The sequence below is a fragment of the Psammomys obesus genome, unplaced genomic scaffold (assembly GCF_907164565.1).
Source record: "Psammomys obesus unplaced genomic scaffold, mPsaObe1.curated_primary_1811, whole genome shotgun sequence".
NCBI classification, from domain to species: Eukaryota; Metazoa; Chordata; class Mammalia; order Rodentia; family Muridae; genus Psammomys; species Psammomys obesus.
Genome location: NW_026585698.1, coordinates 1,986,054 through 1,993,613, shown reverse-complemented (window position 1 = coordinate 1,993,613; position 7,560 = coordinate 1,986,054).

The window sequence follows — 7,560 nt, the reverse complement described above, 5'->3', positions numbered from 1 at the left end:
TGGATGTACATGAGACTCTGACTCAAAAAAAAAAAAAAAAAAGAGATAAAATGATTTTCACTGTATAGTGTTCCATGGCAGGCAGGAAGGTAGGAATGTTTTAGGGCCAGTGAAGACACTCAGCAGGCGACGACGATTGCCGCCAGGCCTGGATCCCTGAGAACTCAGGCCTCAGAGACTTCAACTCCTGCACGCTGCCCCCTGACCTCCCAAGCTCCTGGTGGTGCACACTCGAAAGAGCATACAATCAGAATCAACGTAAAACAAAGACTACTGTAGCCCGGCTCTCTCTTTGTGCTGTCGTTGATATGCAGGTGCCTGGAGAGAGACACAAAGACAGATACATACCTAAAGCAATAGACGTTATTTCTGTAGGAGTGCGATTTCAACTCTGTAACTCGCTTACTTGTATTCTTGGACTTTTAAAGAGCTTCCTGGACTATCTTTTTTAAATAATATTTATTATTTATACAACATTCTACCTGTACACCAGATCTTACTATAGATGGCTGTGAGCCACCATGTGGTTGCTGGGAATTGAACTCAGGACCTTTGAAAGAACAGCAAGTGTTCTTAACCTCTGAGCCATCTCTCCAGTGTATTCTTGGACTTTTAAATGAGCAGTGTGCATTGTTTTTGGAATTAGAAAAAAAAAAAAAAAAAGGTTTTACTTCAAGATTCTCTGTACCATGGTTTAAGTTAGACAGGTGAGGGCAAACAGAGACAAGGATGAAGGTCGAACTTCTGAGAGGACAGCATTTGGAAGGTGCCACGGCTCACCCCCAGGTCTGCCGATCACCTCCCTGAAGCACAGCTGCTTCCAGCCATAGCCCAGGAAGTGCTTCCAGAGTACTGCTCTGCTAGAGACTTTACGTCTAGGTTTATGGCTTTATCTGGGTTCATGGATCCTTCTAGAAACAGGGCTCTACACTCCATCCAGGGTCAGTCCTCGGGATCAGGGTTTTGAGCTCCTCAGCTGGTGAGGACAGAATGGTGTTGTAGAGCCCTGACCAGCCTCTTGTGAACTTAACCTTTCTCTAGGATCAGGAGACACAGATTCTGAGAACAGAAGCGCTCTGGGAAAACAGGGCAGCCAACATCTCTACACTATGGGACAGAGCTGCCAGCGAGGAAAGGTAACCGCTGCCCACCCCCACCCCCAGGATCCCACCAATCCCAGGCTGGCCTCAACTTCTGTGTAGCCAGTAATGACCTAGAACTTCCTATGCTCCTCTGTCCACCTCCCAAGTGCTGGAATAACGGGCACACACTACCATATCCAGTCCTGGTGCTGGGGATGGAGCCCAGGGCCCCTGGGTGAGCGCTCTCAGCTGAGTCATATCCCATTCCCCTAGCCTCTCAGAGGGTCCTATATGCCATGTCTTACTCAGCCCACTCTCAGGGTGTTGTTGACGTGGTCCAGCTAAGACCTAAGACACAGCGAGAACATACCACAGGGTAGGCAGGGGCCCTCCATCTGGCCTCTGGCTTTAGCACAAATTAATTTCTCAACCAGACCTGCGGTTTCTATCCGGCGGAGCCCTGCAACCTCCTGGCAAGTTGCTTCTTGTAAAGTTTTACTACAGAGTCAAGAGCATGGGCTACAAGCAAGAATCTGGCTTTGCTCTCTTAAGGGAGACCCCCGGGCCAAATTCCCCAAACACCATGCCCATTCTGACATTGTAGAATGTCACCCTGGACATTGAAGCACACCTCCAAAAATGTGGCTTACACAGACCATACTCCTCTGGGTCGCTGGCTCAGTTGAGACCTATCTTGCAGTACACAGCGCTGGGGTGAGGGCCACAGCTGTTTCCTTTAAGGGGTGGGGAGAACTTGTGTGCCTCGTGGTATAAGCCTGGGGGCAGGTACAGGGCTAGCTCTTAGTATGTGCTCCATGGCCACGACTCCCTCAAAGCTGCAGGAAGCAGGCTACTCAGCCCTTGGGAGACATGTTTATCCTGACTAGCCTTAAGAATTAGGGAGAACAGGCTCAGGGTGCTGATCTGGACGAGAGATGGGGGGTTTAGGCTTCGAGGGGCAGGCGAAGTCCCCTACCCTGGCGGGAGCAGTGTAAGTGCTGCCCTTTGTCTGCTCTGAAAGAGCCTTTGCAAAAGCTGGCCCACATATCTTTTCCTTCCCTCGGAGGCTTCCAGAACATTGACATTTGGCTTCTTTGCTCTTTGAGACAAGCTCTTGCTATAACAGCTTAGGCTGGCCTTGAACTCTCAACCTCCTATCTCCACCACCTGAGCACTGGAATTCCCACGCCAAAGTTTATGGGGTGCTGGGGATCGGACCCAGAGATTCATGGATGATAAAGCAAACCATCTACCAGCTGAGCCACACCACAGCTCCTCTTTCCCGTGTCTAGCTCCTGAGCGGAAGCTCTCCACCTCATTTTTCACTTGTCAAACACAAAGCACCTGTTCAGACTACAGTGGACCATGGTAGTCACAGAAGAACAGAAGACATCAATATGAAGAGCCCCTGTGGCCTCTGGACCTCTGATAACCCGCCCCCACACCTCTGCACCCGCACTCATTTCACCTCCTCCACCTTCTCCTTTCTCCCTCAGCCAGTATGGAAAACAGTGTCTCCTGCTCTGGGAAAGGAGTGTTTCCAAACCACGAGGTTTATTTGGGATGTCATTGCCACCTCCCCTGCTCCCTTCCTGTGCCCTCTCTGGCTTTGCCAGCCCCAGGCAGAATGCCACACCAAGAGTTTATAAAGCAGTCAGGCCAGTCTCGGCGAGGTGGCACAAAGCAGCCAGTGTCACAGGCGCCATGTGGCAGTCAGGAGGCTTGGACACTTGTCTGGAATGCAGTGTCAATCCGTGGGTCTAGCCTTGGTTGTCTGTGGCACTTGGGAGTCCAGAGGGACACGTGGGCTCTGGGGTCTCAGACTCAAGCTTGATAGCCAGGCATTAGAAACTGCTCCATCTCTCATGCAGCCAGAGGGAAGCTTCCGTTTTTTTTGTTGTTGTTGTTTTGTTTTGTTTTTAACCGCCCCAGCCTCCCGTCAGCTCACGGGCTTCGCTGCAGCTGCCCCCATTGCACAAGCCATCCCAACTGGCCTCTGCCTTTGGGGTTCCTGTAACTGCCCTTTCATCCAGTGGTGGGTTGAAGTAGTCAAGAAAAAAAAATTACATCTGTCTCGGAGTACACTTACCTTATCTGTCCTAAATGACAGATTAGGACAGCTTCTGCCCCGTGACATGCATCCTAAGCAACCAGAGGTGACTGGAAGTCTGTGGGGGATGCTGTGGACGTGGCTCAGTAGGTAAAATGCTTGCTGCAGAAGCATGAGGATCCGAGTTCTGGTCCCCAACGCCCACATAGGAGCTGGGCATGGTAGTGTGCCTCTGGCACCCCAGTGCTGGGGGCAGGTGTGGGGGCTGAGGACAGACAGGCAAATCCCAAAGGCTCAACGGCCAGATGGCTAGCTGAATTTACTAGTGCCAGGTTCAATGAAGGGCCCTGTCTCAAAAAATGAAAAGAGGTGGAGGTGGTGAGGGGGGAAAGGTGCTTGGCTGTGCACACCCAGCAGCTGGGGCTCCGTCCCCAGGGCCCTTACGATGACGGAAGGAGGGGAGTGACCCACAAAGTCACCCTCTGAAATCCACAGGGGTGCTGTGGCCATCCCCCTCAGTAATCGAAACAATGAAGCAGAGAGTGGACAGGAAGTGGGGTCAGGGTGTGACTCTTCAAGTTCTGGCCCTGATGACCACTTCCTACAGGGAGGCTCCACCTCCTAAAGGTTCCACAACTTTCCAAAACATGGCCACCAGGGGGGAACTCAAGCCTTCCAACAGAGGAGCCTCTGGCAACAGTTCATAGTCCACATGCAGTAGGAACTAATAAATGGAGGCGCTTTCTGGAGCCAGACACAAGGACAGGGAGCCCTTTCACGGGCTGTTCTGTGAGGCCAATGGCTGAGGAGGGAGCTTGGTTTTCTTCATTGTATTCCCCCTGGCTTTTCCTGCTCTGCTTTGGCAAAGTCAACTGTTCATAGAGGCTGAGGCCAGTCAGAAGCCCTTACCAGGTGTGCTGGTGTACATCTTTACTCCCGCACACTGGAGACAGAGGCAGGTGGATCTCTCTAAGTTCCAGGTTAGCCTGTCTATAGTGAGAGTTTCAAGACAGCAAGGGCTACACAGTGAGACCTTGACCCAAAAACCAAAACAAAACAAAACAAAAATGAAAAACAACAAAAACCCACCGAAACCAAACAGGAAGAAGCCCGTACTTGGGACCCCCACACGTCATTATAAGACATCTGATCTGGCTTAGGCACTTTAGGACGTTTCTTTCTAGTGGCCCAGGAGTTGTCTAGGACCAAGTTGGTCCTAGCAGCTGGTAAGACTGAGCTGTCCTCTACTGGCACCAAAGCAGGCATGGCACCCATATTCATGGTGGGAGCCCCAGTCCACCACTGACCTTCGGTCATCTCTCCAGCCCCTACCTTGCAGCCTGTGCATGTGGGGACATGGATGAGGCTCCAGCCTCCGTGCACCTCCTAGAAACCCTAGGTTTTCCTTCCCACAACATAATCCAACAATGAGAGAGCCATGCCTCTGAGCAGGCTGCCTTATTGTACTTGTCCCTCTGCATCAACTGGCTTTCACTGTGTCACTGAGCTCCTGAACACTTAGTGGCTTTATAAAGCCCTCTTTCATTGACCCATGAACTGGCAATTTGGCCTGAGCTCAGCTGGGTTCTTATTCTCCTTTTTTTTTTTTTTTTAAGATTTATTTATTATTTATGCAATTATTTCTGCCTGCATGTGTGCCTGCAGGCTAGAAGAAGGCACCAGATCTCATTATAGATGGTTGTGAGCCACATGTGGTTGGTGGGAATTGAATACAGGACCTATGGAAGAAAGTCATCTCTCCAGGCTCCTCACTGCTCTTACTGCCTAGAGTTCTTTTCATTGCCTGGTACTTGACTGACAACAGGCAGGGGTGTGGGCCACAGCTCACCTGGCCTCCAGGAGCCCTGCTGGGAGGGCTCAGTCATGTGGGAGTGAGGGTCAGGACCCAACAGCAGCAAGCGGTGGTGAACAAAAGGAGATGGTACATGCCTTGGACTAGAGCTCAGGTCCTGCTAATTGCTTCTGTTTTCTGACTGATCAGCAGCACACAACAGAGTGTGCTGGATGCAGGCTGCCAAGCCGCCTTTGTAACTTGTCCTGTTTTGTCTTTAAGGCCGTAGATGTTGAACCAAGAATACGACCCCCACTCACGGAAAGTAAGGTAAGAAGACTAAACGTGTTTTGGATTTGTTTCTGGAGAGTTTGTGTGTGTGTGTGTGTGTGTGTGTGTGTGTCTGTGTGTGTGTCTGTGTGTGTCTGCTCTGTTTCTTCTGAGGATGCTGATAATGGTTTTAAACATCTGGGCAGCCCTGGCCTAGCTTCCCCTGGGTGGGGAGCCAGGTTTACTTTTAGGCTGTACCTCTCTGGGCCCAGATGGCCATATGGCGGTGATCGAGCCTGCACCCTGGGGCAGGTGCCCCTCCTCAGCCCTTTCTTGGAAGCAAAATTGTTAAGTGTCTGAGCTGAACACAGGGCCCTGCCCTGGCAAGACGTAACCACCAGGAGACTGAAAATGAGACAGGATCTCTCTCCTCTATGTTTCCCATTGTACAGACCCAGAACTCAGGCCCATGCCCTCTGCATGTCAGCATGGAGGAGTGCCTGGCCTTTCTTATCCACATAGGCTGACACATGTCAGATGCTAGAGAGGGCAAGACCTGCATCTCCCAAAACAGGAGACGATACATTTATGTTGTTAAGTCACTCAGCTTATGGCATTTCATTATGGCAGCAATACCTAAAATTGACTTAACTTCCTAAAGTGAAAAAATGCCAAATATTAGTCTGCTGATGAAAGGACAAATAAATTGTGGTATATCCATGCAATGGATATTATTTGACAACAAAACAATAAAGTTCAGATACATGTGACATGGGCAAACCTTAAAATTATGCCAAGTAAAAGAAACTAGTCATGAAAGACCACATATTGGGCTGTTCCATTTATATAAAATACCCAGAATAGGCAAAGATATGGACACAATAAATGTTTGCCAATGACCCACACATATAAAATTTCACAAGCTGACAGCTACCAGAATGAGAATGAGGAAGTGTTCTAACGTTGGCTGTGGTGAGGTTCTCCTCACTCAGAGACTGTATCAAAAACCATTGAGCTCTACCCTTGTGGTGGGTAAAGTAGCTGCCTGCCTATAGTCCCAGCTATTCAGGGGTAAAAGAAGGTGGATCCCTGAGCCCAGAAGTTTGAGGCTAGCCTGGCAACATGGCGAGTCCCTAAAAAACAAACAAACAATCTTAAAACAACTAAATAAGGGGCTGGAGAGATGGCTCATCATCAGCGGAGAGCAATGATGTCTGGAGGACCAAAGCCCTTGTCTGGCCCCTCCAAGCACTGTATACACATGGTGCATTATCTTGGCTGCTGTTCCTCAAGGTGACTTTATAATCCAAGGAGCTGGCAGGAGGGAGGCAGGAAGAATGTCCTAGGGAAAGCAGCACAGAAGCTCTTACCAGAAGTCACCAGGAGGCACTCCCTCTTCCATCCCTTTGTGTCCTTAGGAGGAGACTGGCCACGAGGGCACAGGTAGCTGCAGAGAGGCTGGAAATATGACCATTATTCTGGGGGTTGGGGGAGAAGGTGGCTGAATTCAGGTAAGAACAGAAACACTGATTAGTCAGGCCAAAGGAAAAGTGGTTGTCATGGGATGTGGTGATACCATATGGGCATTGGCCTAATGAATATTTAAGAAGGATTTGTTCACTATCTCCCAAAATGTGGCCAGATACTGTGTCTTGTTCATTGCCACATTTGGAGTGACTAGAAAAACACAGAGTAGAAAGCATCTTAGATATTTATTGAGGTGACTTAAGAATAAGTAGGGATTTGTGTATGTGTGTGGTGTGTGTGTGTGTGTGTGTGTGTGTGTGTGTGCTGTTGTTGTTGCTTTGTTTTACATTAGATTTTCTGAGTCTAAATATGTAGCCCAGGCTGGCCTTGATGCTCCTGCCTCTGCCATCCTGAGTGCTGGGGTTAGAGGAATCAGCCACCAGAGCTAATACACTTATATTTAAGAATAAATGACCACAGTGGGAGGCATGCAGTGGAGTCTGTGGGGAAGAGGGTTCGAAGGCTCAGAGGAGCTGGAAATGTGTGTTGGGAGCTTGGGAGGCACGTGGAGGGCTTGACAAGAGGCTCTTCAAGGTGATCACGTTGAGACAGACATACAGAGGGGCTAGAGAGATCTTCAGTGCAAAAAGGTGGTTGCCAGGACCCCCACACTGGAAGGAGATAAGTGACCACAATGTGTCCGTGATCACATACACACAAAATTTTAAAAAGGCCCTCCTATTTTTAAGATTGGGTCTCACTATAGAGCCCTGGTTAGCATGGAGCCTACTATGTAGGCCAGGCTGGCCTCAAATTTGGTGTGATTATCCTGGCTCTTTCTCCTGTTTTGGGCTTCTTCTTCTTCTTCTTCTTCTTCTTCTTCTTCTTCTTCTTCTTCT